Source organism: Triticum dicoccoides, chromosome 2A (genome assembly GCF_002162155.2).
Source record: "Triticum dicoccoides isolate Atlit2015 ecotype Zavitan chromosome 2A, WEW_v2.0, whole genome shotgun sequence".
Classification (NCBI taxonomy): Eukaryota; Viridiplantae; Streptophyta; class Magnoliopsida; order Poales; family Poaceae; genus Triticum; species Triticum dicoccoides.
The window spans coordinates 95116759-95132967 of NC_041382.1; positions in this window are offsets into that span (position 1 = coordinate 95116759).

Consider the following 16209-nt stretch of genomic DNA (forward strand, 5'->3'; position numbering starts at 1 on the left):
AAAATAACTGCAGCATCATGAATAAGAAAAAACCTATACTATACAATAAAGAAATTACGGCATATTACATCCACTGGGCATCAAAGTTCGCCACTATCATAATAAAGTACAAGCAGACAACAGATTACATACACTGGGCATCAAAGATCTCCACCAATGTAAATAAACACGCCGACAAAATAATATACAAAACCAACATCACTTCAATAGAGTTCAAGAAAGGTTAGCCCTGCTGGGGAGCTGCAGCGCAAGCAGCTGAGCAAGATGATGAGACTATGCTTGTTCAACACTTATATCTTCCTCACTCTGAAAGATAAACAAGCAGACATATGACAGGTTTTGCACATAAAAGTATCAGTGCTGACAATTCATCACATTTCTTACTAACGAATAAAGTGACACAGTTTAAATTTGCATTTACACAATATGGTATTGTTCAGTTCAAGACATGGCAGGAAATGACATTGTGAAGGAGTTGGCAGCTTCATGACACCACTGGATTACAGATCAAGAACTCATAAGTATCAATGGTTAGTGTGTTGTCAATTTATACCATTTCAGATTGGCAAATAAAGAGAAGGTTTAAATAATAGTAGAATGATATGACATTGTTCATAGTTAAGACATTGCAGAATATGACATTGTGTTGTGGTGGGTAGGTTCACCACACCACTGGATTAAGGATGAAGAACAGAAGCATACATGCAGTGCAAAATAAGATCACTTGCTCTATATAGTTTAATTTACATGGTATGAAGAATTAAGTTGGTTGTACAACTGAAAACTTTAATTGAGAAAGGACACACTTTTGTTTATGAACTAAATAATAAACTTTAAACAAGCAATTTGATGCAAACACCAAAAATAAACAGCTATTGCAGTCATGCCTAACCAAATATATACAACAAAGTTTGAAGGCTTGAGGTGGACAAACTTACATTATTGGTGAAGACAGGCTCTATAAAGGCCTTATCCATGCTGATGGAGGGGCAATTCAAGAAGTTTACCACATAATCTTCTTCAAAAGCATTGCCTTTATTCTACATTTTGTTAAGAGTAAATATAGATGTGATAATATACGAAAAAATGGAGAATATTTAAGATAAGATGAAGAGTGATGCTACATAACCAAGTAGCTATAAATGTAAGTGCAGCACTACATGCAAAAGGTACAGCCAAGAGCAATGCACAGCTAAACTTCTTCAGTACCAACCTTATGGTAAGAGTAAATATAGATCTGATGTGTAGAAAATGGAGGGCAAAGGAAAATAAGCTGCAGAGTGTTGGTACATGAACAACTACCTGTCATTATAAGTACACTGATAAAGGACAGCATGTACTTACAAGAACAATGCAGAGCTAAAAAACATTGGCATTGGATATATTCTACACTAATGTAATCATTCATACAGATCAGATAATTTGGAGCGAACAATTGATAAGCAAGCTATCATGCATACTGCTATCACATAATGAACCAGGTATGTATGCAAGTACAGTGATACAGGACAGCAGGTACTAACAAGAGCAAAGCAGCGGGCAGCATATTTGTGATATCCTGTCGTTCTTGTCAAACTGGAATTCTTCTTCGAGCAGATTTCCTGCAAAAAATATCCGTAAGGCACATGCGGAGAAGTAGAAGTTCAAATTGTCATGTGATTTCATAGACAGTACCTCATCCTAGGAACGAGACCAGTGCATAAAAAGGTTTTTCCATTCAATGTCTTCTAAATTTAGCACAGGAGACTTCACTGGAAATTCGTTTATAGACTTGCCATCAAAGTGTGATTTCCTTAGGTAACACCGATACTGCTGCAATGCTTCCTTGAAAAGCACAAGCAAGCTTTGCTCGTCATGACTATCCAGATTGACCCTCGCCTAGTTACAACAATGTAATGTAAATCATTCATGTGTTCAATCAGCAAAAAACAGGAAAATAATAACCATGAATAATAGCACTTACACGTAAGTTGGACAAGAAGATGTGAAAATGGTGTTTGTCTTCACAATAATCTTCCCATGATGGGAATATATGCACGTGGTCCCTAACAACATTGAAAGCATTGTCTTTTAAACTGGGAATAAATGGAATGGGGTTCCAATCTGCAGGAATTGGTCGTCTCTATAGTTGGGATAGGTCTTCGGCCAGTGGACTTGCTGTACTTTTTGCTGGAGTGGGATTTTTCTATGGTACAGCTAGTGCTATGGCAAATGAAATCTGTATACCTTTTGCTGGAGTGCAGGTCCTGTGTGGTGGGGCTAGGGGTGTGGCCAGTGAAGTATGGGTACAGTCTGCTGGAGTTGGTCCTACGTTTTGTGTCACTGGTTGTACAACCAATATAAGTGGGGTGTTGTCTGATTTCTCCGGCACCACCACGTTTTTCAAGGACTTTGCTGGTGCTCCTTCGGGTTCGGCAATCACCCTCTTCCTTTTTGATGTCTGATGCACAAGAACAACATTTGAGTGGAAAAACATGGTATGACGACAGATGGAATATGTATTGATAATGGATGGGCATGGCATGTCGACATATATGATAAGTAAACTAAGCAGATGGCGGTGCAACAAAGTAGAAGAAATGCAAGACAACATATGCAAGATACCCGCAATCAATAAAACATTGCCAAATTAGAACAGGCACCTTGATGGGTGAACAGGACAGGCCATCTGCCTTTGACTCCTCGAGGTTAGAATAGTCATTAGGATGATATTCTGAACAAGAATCAACAGGTGGGGAGCGTATGAGTTTCATTGCATCCAGAATGGCACTCAATGCCTTGGTGCCAAATTTGTAAGTCATTGCAGTGTTTAGCTTCAAGAGTGGACTGCTGCTAGTGCGACACAAAGCAGCTACACAGATCATAGTGTAGATATAACGGGAAAACCTTAAGCATCAAAGTAAAATCAGCAAAGTGGAACTTGCTGGAATATATGTGCTAGTATTGCCGGTACGGCTAGAAAGGCTTCGGATACCAGCTCTCTTCAAGTGAAGGTGCGGTACTGTTAATATCAATGTAACTCTCAAAGGCGACACAGCTCCCCGCATTTCCTTGCTATTCTTATAGGATTCAAGTGGGCAGGCCACTACAAATCCTATTCCTATGTTTACAAGATCCTACGAATCAAAGAGGCTCAAAGTGTCCATCACAACCGACCGTATAGACCTCTACACTGCAAATGTCCCTGCTCATCTTCAGTACAAGGAACATAATGTACTACTATCATACTCCCTCCATTCCAAAATATAAGTCTTGGTAGAGATTTCCACTATGGATCACATATAGATGTATCCAGGTACATTTTAGAGTGTAGATTCACTAATTTTGCTCCATATGTAGTCCATGGTGGAATCTATACAAAGACTTGTATTTAGGAATGGAGAGAGTACATATTAAAGAAGAACGGAAGAGGAACATGGTAAAGAAGAGCAAGCAAATTTTGGATAATAAAATATTGGTTGCGCAGTGCCCATACATGATGAACTAGAGCGCATTAAGAATGCAACTCCAAGCTATCTCTCGACCATTTCAGGCGGTTGGATGAAGATCCTACGCCTCCTAACCCTTCTTCTTCCTCGTCTCTGATTCTTCCCATACAGAACACCGCACGGGCCTCCGGCCGGACCACCGGCCCCCATCGCATGTGTTCCTCCGCCACCCCCACCCCCACCCCCACCCCAACCCCCACATGCGTCGAGTTTTCTTTGTTCGGTGAGGCCCCACAACCACCCGAGCCCCTTCGATCGCACCGGCAAACTCCGGCGAGCTCTGAAAAATCGACTGACCCAATTTTGAAATTTAGTCTACTGTGATTTAACTAGTGTGGAATATAAAACGGGAAAACCATAAGCATTGCGAGTATGGTGTTGAGCGTGCCATGGCGGATCTGAAGGTGCAAACCGGACAAAGGAAACTTCGCAACCAAGACAAGAAATCAGAGTAAAGCAATGGCAATCTATTTTCTTGCTGCGATAAATAAGTTGAGCAGATACGAAAGAGTACCACCTCTGGTGCGGCGCCGTGTAGGAATCTGCTGAGAATTTGATGGTGATGCGGTAGCGATGGCTGTCGGCATCGTGGAAGCAGATCTAGGAGGGTAGACGGTGGCGGCGGGGCGCGGTGGACGAGACGGTCGTAGGAGCGGCGCCGGCAAGGTGGACGACGGCGGGGATGAAGCGAGAGGACGGGATGCAAGGATCCCGGTCCAAAGCCGTGGATGAGAGAGGTAGATCTCTTGTAATGGACGGCGGCGTCGGGGTATAAGCTCCGGCATGGTGGAGGAGGACGGCGGTGGATGGGGTGGCGGACGGAGGAGGGCGGGGTGGAGAGGGTGTTTTCGTGCCCACGCAGTACGAATGGGGAAAAGGGAGGTGGAGAGGAAGGGGGAACCATGTATTCAGGGCGCGCTTGTCTCAAATGCGAGGAAATTTACAAAGTTAGCCCCTGTTTCAAATTTCTACTACATCACAGCAACACTAGTCAGTCGGGGACAGGACGATAATCTCGCATACACCGAATATTTGCCGGCGAGAGTTTGTTTTTGGCGCTGAAAGTGCAACTATCCCTAGGTGGTTTTGGTAATTCATAACAACATATAGCTCATTGAGCTAATGCTATTCCAAGATGATTATTTCAGGAAAGCTCAATGATTGGCATGGCATGGATGTGAAAGTGGAACCCTCAAAATGCTAAGGACAAAGGATTGGCTCAAGCTCAAAAGCTCAAGACTCTTCATTTTATATTTTAGTGATCCAAGATCACATTGAGTCCATAGGAAAAGCCAATACTATTAAGGAGGGATGAGGTGTTGCTTAATGAGCCTCTTGCTTCATGTGCTTAGTGATATGCTCCAAAACCCTCAACTACTTTCCCATATCCACATATGACCTAAACCCTAAGCCAAACTCGGTCCTACCAATTCTTCCTATCCGGCGCCACCGAGTTTCACTTGTCATTAGCCACTGCCAAACCCTAGCAATTCGGTTCTACCGATAAGGATCTCGGTCTCACCGAGATGGGGTTGCAAACTCTCTGTTTCCCTTTCGTAACTTTTCGGTCTTACCGAAAGAGCGAATCGGTCCCACCGAGATTGCAATATAAACTCAGTGTTTCCCCTTTGTAACTTTTCGATCACACCGAGTTCCACTCGGTCTCACCGAAAGAGCAAATCGGTCCCATCGAGTTTGCCTGACCAACTCTCTGGTTAGCTAATTACCAAATTCGGTCTCACCGAGTTTGTGTAATCGGTCTCACCGAGATTACGTTATGCCCAAACCCTAACCATATCGGTCCTACCGAGTTGCATGTCAGTCCCACCGAAAATCACTAATGGTCACTAGGTTTACATTTTCGGTCCGACCGAGCTTATTGATTCGGTCCCACCGAGATTGGAAAACTGTGTAACGGTTGGATTTTGTGTGGAGGCTATATATACCCCTCCACCTCCTTCTCATTCGGAGAGAGAGCCATCAGAACACACACACCATTCCAACTCATATGTTCTGAGAAAGAACCACCTACTCATGTGTTGAGACCAGGACATTCCATTCCTACCATATGAATCTTGATCTCTAGCCTTCCCAAGTTGCTTTCCACTCAAACCCTCTTTCCACCAAATTCAAATCCTATGAGAGAGAGTTGAGTGTTGGGGAGACTATCATTTGAAGCACAAGAGCAAGGAGTTCATTACCTACACACCATTTGTTACTTCTTGGAGAGTGGTGTCTCCTAGATTGGCTAGGTGTCACTTGGGAGCCTCCGACAAGATTGTGGAGTTGAACCAATGAGTTTGTAAGGGCAAGGAGATCGCCTACGTCGTGAAGATCTACCGCTAGTGAGGCAAGTCCTGTGTGGACGATGGCCATGGTGGGATAGACAAGGTTGCTTCTTCGTGGACCCTTTGTGGGTGGTTGCTTCTTCGTGGACCCTTTGTGGGTGGAGCCCTGTGTGGACTCGCGCAACCGTTGCCCTTGGGTGGAGCCCTGTGTGGACTCGCGCAACCGTTACCCTTCGTGGGTTGAAGTCTCCATCAACGTGGATGTAGGATAGCACCACCTATCCGAACCACGGGAAAAACATCCGTGTCTCCAACTATGTTTGATTCTCCAAACCCTTCCCTTTACATTCTCGCAAGTTGCATGCTTTACTTTCCGCTGCCTATATACTCTTTGCATGCTTGCTTGAATTATGTGACGATTGCTTGACTTGTCCTAAATTAGCTAAAATCTTCCAAGAACTAAAATTGGGAAAAGGTTAAGTTTTTATTTGGTCAAGTAGTCTAATCACCCCCCCTCTAGACATACTTCCGATCCTACAAGTGGTATCAGAGCTTTGGTCTCCATTTGCTTTGATCTCCATAGCTTTTGGTGGTCATAGCCTTGGTTTCACAACCTAGGAGAGTATGGCGTCTAGCGAGGGAAATTATCACCGTAGAGGTCCTTACTTTGATGGTACTAACTTTGCTAGTTGGAAGCATAAAATGAAAATGCATATTCTTGGACATAACCCCGCCGTTTGGGCTATTGTGTGTGTTGGTTTGCAAGGTGACTTCTTTGACGGGAGAGAACCAAACCGTGAAGCTACCGCGGATGAGTTGAAGATGTTGCAATACAATGCTCAAGCTTGTGATATTCTCTTCAACGGATTGTGCCCCGAAGAATTCAACAAAATCAGCCGTCTTGAGAATGCAAAGGAAATTTGGGACACTTTGATTGATATGCACGAAGGTACCGACTCCGTCAAGGAATCCAAGTTGGATGTACTTCAAATCCAACTTGACAAGTTCAAGATGAAGGATGGTGAAGGTGTCGCTGAGATGTACTCTAGGCTTGCTCTCATCACAAATGAGATTGCCGGCTTAGGAAGTGAAGAGATGACCAATAGATTCATCATCAAGAAGATTCTAAGAGCCTTGGATGGAAAATATGATACCGTGTGCACATTGATCCAAATGATGCCCAACTACAAAGATCTCAAGCCAACGGAGGTGATTGGAAGAATTGTTGCTCATGAGATGTCACTTAAGGATAAAGAGGAACTTCACAACAAATCAAGTGGTGCCTATAAAGCCTCATGTGAAGCCCCTACATCATCGAGTGAGAAACAAGACTTCAATGAAGAATTGAGCTTAATGGTGAGGAACTTCAACAAGTTCTACAAGAGTAGAAGCAAAGATAGAAGCTCCAAGTCAAGGTCCTACAATGACAAAAGATCTTCTTGTCGAGAGCGAAACTGTTACAATTGTGGAAGACCCGGACACTATTCCAATGAGTGTACGGCTCCCTACAAGAGAAGAGAAGATTCTCCAAAAAGAAGAAGCAAAGAATCATCACCAAGATAGAGAAGGAGTAGAGATGATCATTATGAACGAAGATACTCACGGAGAAGCAAGGATTCGGAAAGGAAGGAAAAATCATCAAGGAGCTACACAATAAGAAGACATCAAGTTCATGTTGGTGAATGGGTATCCGACTCCGACTCCGACAGCCACTTCGAGAGAAGTTATCACTCCGACTCCGAAGATACTCAAGATGAAGGTGTTGCCGGTCTAGCACTTGTGTCAACCAACTCCTACGACATATTTGACTCACCAAATGAAGGAATTGGAAGATGCTTCATGGCCAAAGGTCCTAAGGTAACACACCCCGAGTATGTTGATTTCAATAGTGATGAAGATGACTTGTTAGGTGATGATTTGCTTGTTGACAACTCTAGTGATGAATACTATGATGAAGTGTCAATTAAACATGCTAATCAAGATAAAACGAATGACAATAATAAGGAGAAGATTGAGGCTCTAACTAAAGAACTAAAAACTCTTAAGTTAGCTCATGACACTATCTTCGAAGATCATCGAGAACTTTTAAGAGCTCATGAGAAATTACGCTTTGAAAAGCTCAATCTTGAGCAAGAGCATGAGTTCTTAAAAGCAATCAATGGTGATCTCCGCAAGAAAAGTTCTTCTTACATTGCCAAGTGTTTACTCTTATCCACTTACATGCCTCAAGTCAAGTCTAACAAGAAAGATTCTTCCTCTAGCAGTAACAATGATCATGTTAAATCCAATATTGTTGCTTCTAGTAGTTCTCTTGATTCCACTAATAATTCTCTTAGCCAAGTTACACTTGAGCAAGAAAATAGTTTATTGAAGGGAATTATAGAGAAAGGAGTGTACAAAAGCCTTGCCGGGAGTAAGCAATTCGAGGAAATTGTGCGCAAGCAAGGAATGCACCGGAAGAATCAAGGTGTTGGTTTTGAACAAAAGTTCAATGCCAATGGAGTTGAGTGGGAAGAAGATCAATACCCCAAGACAAAGTTTGTCCCTCAACAAGAGAAGTATGATACTTCTTTCAAGGGGACACAAGCTCAAGATGATCTTCCACCACAAGACTACAAGCAAAAAAGGCAAGGACAAGCTTCAAGAGGAAATTGATGCATTTGAAGAAGCTCCGAAGACCTTAGTCAAGTGGATTCCCAAGACTACTTCAAGCTCCACTTCATCAAGTACGACTACAACTCCAAGGATTCCCATCAAGATGATGTGGATCCAAAAGAAGAAGAACTAGAGAGTTATTGAGGGTGACTCCGCCAACATACTTCACTCTTATCATTTTGGCAAGAACAAGTGCAATCAACTTCCACATCTTGCACTAGTTCAAGGAGTCACAAACCCTCTTGTTGGTAAGACAAGGGACAAGGTAACCTAAAAGTTTTCATGGACATCATCTTTTGTGTGCATCACTCTATGTCTATGGATATCCTTGTTTGTTCCTTGTGGGACTAACCCATGTAGGTATTAAAAGTGCAATTCACTCAAATGGATAGCTCCAAGAGATCTACATCAACATTGGGCATCCACATCTTCAATATCTACATGAAGTCATCATCAACAAAACCCAAGGTTAGTTCATCCCTCTTAGGGGGGGGGATATCACATCTAGGGGGAGCTTTACTCTAAGACTTGAGCTAAAGCAACTCTAAAGATGTGAACACAACAATGCTTTATGTAAAAGTGGTAACCCCACTTGGGCTTAAACAATGAGTATGACCTATGATCAAGTGTTCTCACTTGACTCCTAAGTCAATATACTCATACATAGATGACCTAGTCATCGCAAACTGCTTGATAGATGCTAGTATTGGTTGTGCATGCCTTGCCACATATTTCATTTGCCATCTTATTGTGTGAGCATGCTGGTTGCATATTTTACTCGTTCGAGGACATCCACTTGTTGTTTTGATTGTTCGGTTTTATTTCTTTTTGCCAAGTGGATGGACAAGAATGCCTAAGAACCTCCTCTAGCTATCTATGCTTTTATCGTCTCAAACTCTATTCATGCTGCATCACAAAATTTGATCAAGTCAGATTCGAACCACTCTGTGTGAGGAGCGCTCAGAGTCCCCGATTCGTCATAGACTTAAACTTCCAAAACCTCTTTATGATTCTCGGTCTGACCGATACTCCACTTTCGGTCCTACCGAGATCATTAAGTTGATCTAGGTTTTCGATCTCGGTGCAACCGATTTGAACTTTTCGGTCACACCGAGTTTCAGTAACTGCACGCAGTTATGAATCTCGGTGCCACCGAGTCGTTCCACTCGGTCACACCGACAGGGTCGGGCTATATATAGTCACGGGCAAAATTTGGAAATTTCTCCGAACCCCTACGCCCGCGCGATAGCCTGCTCTGCCCTCGAGGTCTTCGGATCGTCTTCTCGCCGCCAGTAGCCTCCAGTCGCTGGTATCCGTCGCCGTCAACGGGAATTCTGCCCCGCCGTTGCCGCCGTAGCAAGTCCCCGCTGAACTAGGGTATGGACTTGATCTTTGTGCTATTCCTCAATCTGATTCCTAGCACATTGTGATCATATTGATTCTTGCCACGTTTGAGAAACTTCTATCCAGTCAAAACGCCCGTAGATTAGGTTTGATTCGAAAATTCTAGGTTTAGGTTTCCGCCAAAACCATCTCGGACCCACCGAGTTGAAAAACTCGGTCCCACCGATTTGGCTTATGCCATTGCACAAGTGAGACTCGGTCTGACCGAGAATTACTTATCGATGTGACCGATTTTTGAAATCAGTGAAACCCTAGCAGTCTCGGTGCCACCGAACTGTGACTCGGTCCTACCGAGTTCACTAGTTTAGGTTCCAAAACTGCTTCGGTATCACCGAGTTTGAAAATCGGTAGATCCGAGATGATTTCAGTAGGAAACTAAAACTAAGTTTTTGGATCATTCTTTTGCAAAAATCTCTGCATTTTGTGATGCTCATCCTTTCTACCTCATCTATAATCTATTCACAGGGTCAGCAGTCAGTTTGCAGCATGTCTGATCAAAGTGATAGCCAAAATATGTCAGAGCAGCAAGTGGTGATGAGTGAGGGCACTAGTCCCTCCAGTTCATCTGATGAAGGCAGCAGGAGCACTCCTAGCAATTTGCCAAAGGCTGCCACGAGACAAAGGAAGAAGAAAACTTCAGACTCTCAAGATGAGGACTATGTGGCAGAGGAAGAGGCCACTTCCAAGAGAATTGAGCCAGCTCAAGGCACTAAGCCAGGTCTGAAAATCAAAAGGCCAGCAGGCAGGCAGCCCATGTCAAAGGCTAGAGCCTCAACTGAGAAGCCCACTCCCCAAGAGCCAGTTGCAGCTGAGGGCAAGAAAAGAAAGGAAAGGGTGAAGAAGACTGTGGCTAGAGTGCTTGGCAAAGCTTCCATCATGGAAGAAGAAAGAGGAAGAAGAGGTAGCTGCACCAGCGCCCAAGGCACCCAAGCTAATGGGTGATGCCATAAGGTCAGGGGCTACTGCATCTAAGCCCAAAGCTGCCTCCAAGCCAAAACCAAAGAGGACTACAAGGAGCATTCCTGCAGCTGAAAAGAACAAGGCCCCAGTGCCTGAGACTGTTGCTGAAGAAGAAGAAGAAGAAAATGTCCTGAGAAAGCTAAAGCCCAAGATCCCAGACCACAACGATGCTCATCCTATGGCTGAGGACATGAAGCTCAGGAGAGATTCAGGGCTGAGAAAGTGGAGAGAAGCAGACCCGTATGCTTCAAGGAGAAGGACTGCCGTGGACTACAGGTTTCACACCAAGGAGCAGCAGGATTTCTATGAGACTGTGCTGTTAGATAAGAAGCCCATTGTCTGTGATATGCGTTGGGTTGATTGGACATACATCAAGGACAATGAGGAGCACTATCCTGGAGTGCAAGACAGCTTCATAGCTTGTGGAGTAGCCGACTTTGTTGGGCAGAAGCTCACAAAGTGGAACGAGGAGCTTATCATGCAGTTCTACTCCACGGCTCAATTTTATCCAGATGGGAGGATCACATGGATGTCTGAGGGTACAAGGTACCAATCTACAGTGGCTGAGTGGGCACAGATCATTAATGCCCCAGAGGAGCAAGATGAAGACTTGGATATCTATGCCAAGAAGAAGATGGACCACAACTCCATGTCCAATATGTACAAGGAAATTCCCAATGAAGCTCTTGACACCTTCAAGTTTGGCTCTGTGCATTACCTTCTGTCAGGACTCCCGACGATCAATTGGATACTAAGGCACACCTTACTGCCCAAGTCTGGAGATCACAAGATGATCAGAGGCCATGCTATCAACTTGCTACATGTGTTTGATGTGCCTCAGAAGTTCAAGGTGATGAGCCTCATAGTGGAAACTATCAAGAGGACTGCAGCAGACCAGAAGAGGACCTGCGGATATGCCCCTCAGATTCAGGAGCTCATCAACTCCAAGATGGGCACGGGCATATATTTATTGGACAAGGAACATTTGCCCATCCGTCCAGATTTCGAGGACAATCAAGTTGTCATGACTGAGAACGAGCCATCATCTGCCCAAGCATTTGCAAAGAAAGAGAAGGCAAGGAAGGAGAAAGCTGCCAAGATGCCTACCCAAGAGGAGGCATCTGAATACTTCTTGAAGACTAAACAAGAGCGGCTTGGTTACTTGATTGCATCCACGCTGAGGATTGAGCAAAGTCTGGCCACTCTCACTCAGAATCAGCAGAGCGTAGAGAGAATCATGGAACAAAAGTTCTATGACTTGGATGTCAAGGTAACAGAAGTTCAGTCTGCAGTGGAGCAGCTCCAGGAGGACATGCGGGAGAGGAGATGTAGGACTACCACTCATACCTTTGCCAGAGTGCCACGAGGCCCGAGGTCATCTGCCATGCCAGTTGCTGACAGTAGAGCCACCACTTCAGCACTAGCTACAGCCTCAATTCCACCAGCTCCAGCATCTACTTCAGCTCCAACTCCAGTGACTACTTCAGCATCTACCGAAGCCTTCGTCCTTGGAGTGATCCGGACTCCACCACCACCTGAAGATCAAGCCTGAGCGTCGATCTAGTGCTATGCATTTTCTAGGAACTTTTTGGTAACTTGTTGCCAAAGGGGGAGAAGATGCATAGATCATAGGCTTCGAGAGAGAGAGAGAGTTGCTTTTCTCTCTTGCTTTATTTGGTGGTTTTTCGAACTTGTTTGCTTTTGAGTGCTTGAGATACTATGTTCGTGAGACATTGATGATCATGTGTTTGATCATAAGCTACACTTAATGCTTGCTTAATGCTATTATCTTATCTATCTTGTGATCACTCATTATTCTTGGTGATGAGTGCATGTATTTCATTCTTATCATTTTGAGCGCTCCACCAAGATGTATGTGACATGGAAGAGTAACCCATGACTCTAACTCTTTGTGCATTTGCAGTCCAAAGCAAATTTTAAATATGCACAAATTTAGGGCGAGCTCTTACTTATCACATACTTCTCAAAGTGACGATATAATTCTTGCTTATTATCATTTGTCAAAGCTTTGATCTATATGTTGTCATCAATTACCAAAAAGGGGGAGATTGAAAGTGCAACTATCCCTAGGTGGTTTTGGTAATTCATAACAACATATAGCTCATTGAGCTAATGCTATTCCAAGATGATTATTTCAGGAAAGCTCAATGATTGGCATGGCATGGATGTGAAAGTGGAACCCTCAAAATGCTAAGGACAAAGGATTGGCTCAAGCTCAAAAGCTCAAGACTCTTCATTTTATATTTTAGTGATCCAAGATCACATTGAGTCCATAGGAAAAGCCAATACTATTAAGGAGGGATGAGGTGTTGCTTAATGAGCCTCTTGCTTCATGTGCTTAGTGATATGCTCCAAAACCCTCAACTACTTTCCCATATCCACATATGACCTAAACCCTAAGCCAAACTCGGTCCTACCGATTCTTCCTATCCGGCGCCGCCGAGTTTCACTTGTCATTAGCCACTGCCAAACCCTAGCAATTCGGTTCTACCGATAAGGATCTCGGTCTTACCGAGATGGGGTTGCAAACTCTCTGTTTCCCTTTCGTAACTTTTCGGTCTTACCGAAAGAGCGAATCGGTCCCACCGAGATTGCAATGTAAACTCAGTGTTTCCCCTTTGTAACTTTTCGGTCTCACCGAGTTCCACTCGGTCTCACCGAAAGAGCAAATCGGTCCCACCGAGTTTGCCTGACCAACTCTCTGGTTAGCTAATTACCAAATTCGGTCTCACCGAGTTTGTGTAATCGGTCTCACCGAGATTACGTTATGCCCAAACCCTAACCATATCGGTCCTACCGAGTTGCATGTCAGTCCCACCGAAAATCACTAACGGTCACTAGGTTTACATTTTCTGTCCGACCGAGCTTATTGATTCGGTCCCACCGAGATTGGAAAACTGTGTAACGGTTGGATTTTGTGTGGAGGCTATATATACCCCTCCACCTCCTTCCCATTCGGAGAGAGAGCCATCAGAACACACACACCATTCCAACTCATATGTTCTAAGAAAGAACCACCTACTCATGTGTTGAGACCAAGACATTCCATTCCTACCATATGAATCTTGATCTCTAGCCTTCCCAAGTTGCTTTCCACTCAAACCCTCTTTCCACCAAATCCAAATCCTATGAGAGAGAGTTGAGTGTTGGGGAGACTATCATTTGAAGCACAAGAGCAAGGAGTTCATTACCTACACACCATTTGTTACTTCTTGGAGAGTGGTGTCTCCTAGATTGGCTAGGTGTCACTTGGGAGTCTCCGACAAGATTGTGGAGTTGAACCAAGGAGTTTGTAAGGGCAAGGAGATCGCCTACTTCGTGAAGATCTACCGCTAGTGAGGCAAGTCCTGTGTGGGCGATGGCCATGGTGGGATAGACAAGGTTGCTTCTTCGTGGACCCTTTGTGGGTGGTTGCTTCTTCATGGACCCTTCGTGGGTGGAGCCCTGTGTGGACTCGCGCAACCGTTGCCCTTGGGTGGAGCCCTGTGTGGACTCGCGCAATTGTTACCCTTCGTGGGTTGAAGTCTCCATCAACGTGGATGTAGGATAGCACCACCTATCCGAACCACGGGAAAAACATCCGTGTCTCCAACTGCGTTTGAATTCTCCAAACCCTTCCCTTTACATTCTCGCAAGTTGCATGCTTTACTTTCCGCTGCCTATATACTCTTTGCATGCTTGCTTGAATTATGTGACGATTGCTTGACTTGTCCTAAATTAGCTAAAATCTGCCAAGAACTAAAATTGGGAAAAGGTTAAGTTTTTATTTGGTCAAGTAGTCTAATCACCCCCCCTCTAGACATACTTCCGATCCTACAAGCGCCCACCGTGTATGAATATGAATCGGGGAGGGAGTCGATTTCGGCCGAGGACACACTGTGTTTTGGCGCCCACCGTGTATGAATCCGGGTGAGAGGCGGTTACGTCACGTTTGGGTGAAATTACAAACCTACCCCTATCGAAACCTATAGAATACCAGCATATAGGCTTTGCGTGGCAGGGATAGGCAGCAGTGATTTCCATCTCGCAGATTTTAGTTCCGGGCGGTTACTGCGACTTTCCCTGCTTAGTTCAAATTTTGCAGAGTGCACGTTTACCGTGCCAACTCAATTCGAATCCCGTTTGTATTCTATTTTTTTCGGGCGGGATCCATTTTCAATTGGAATTACATTCTATATACATCATTTTTATATATATACTTTCAAAAGCACAACACCATTTATACATAAATATGGTTTACAAATGGCATGATCTCGGATTCATAAGGTTGTATCCATCAATTTGGATTTTCAAATATTTGAAACCACTTTATGTTGAAATCCAATGTATGCATTCCTCGCTAACTGTCTCCAATTAATGTGTGTTTCATGCGGGTTTTTTTACTTCTCAAACATGTATAATGTGTTTCACACACGCAACATATAGTGTAATCCCGTTTAGACATTAATTGCATATAAACAATGCATTGTTTGTAATTGAAGAATCTATGGGTCACCAATATTGATAAACTATATAACATTGCATGTGTGCCCAAATTCAAATGAATATGCATGTTTGATACACCAATTTGTGTTATGATATTATCGATGTCGTGATCTCCAGTTTAAATATTTGAATCCCCTTTAATCTAGATATTCGTCTCTAGCTATCACTCATGCTTATATAGGACTATCTCTCTGGACCTATACGCGTTCATCGTCTCTCAGGTATCTCTCGTGCTACCTGTATGTCGACAATGATCTTTTATATTTGTAACACACTGACGGTACTCTCTCCCTCGACCTTCATCACTCTATCTCTCTCTAAGTATATCTCACTCCCTGCTATGTGTCTCTAACTATGATTCTCCATGTGGAATCTCTTTCTCTCACACAAACACAAAACTTTGTCTCCCGGGGTCTCATTTCTCTCTACTATTCCCATGTGTGCCACTCGCACACCCCTCATACAGAGATGTCTTTTGCTCCTTAGATATGAGAACCTACGACTCTTCCACACAAACACAAACTCTGTCTCCCAGGGTCTCATATTTCTCCATTGTTCTATTGTATGTCGCTCACACACACCCTCTCTCCCTAGAGATATCTTGCGTTCCCTCGTATGTCTCTCTAGCTATCACTCTCGTTGTGAAATATCTTTCTCTCTCGAAGACACAAAACTCCGTCTCTCTAGATCTCATTTCTCTCTGATATCTATTTGTATGTGACTCACACGCACCCTCTCTCTATCTCTCTCACACCCACACACATAACCCAGCCTTCTGATCCACTCGACTCCTATCTCTAACGCACACTAGCTAGCATCTTTATCTTTCTATTTATCTGTTTCTCCATCAACCTTGTTTCTCGCCCTCACTCTTGATTCCTATCACGCACACTACATATGTTTCTCTC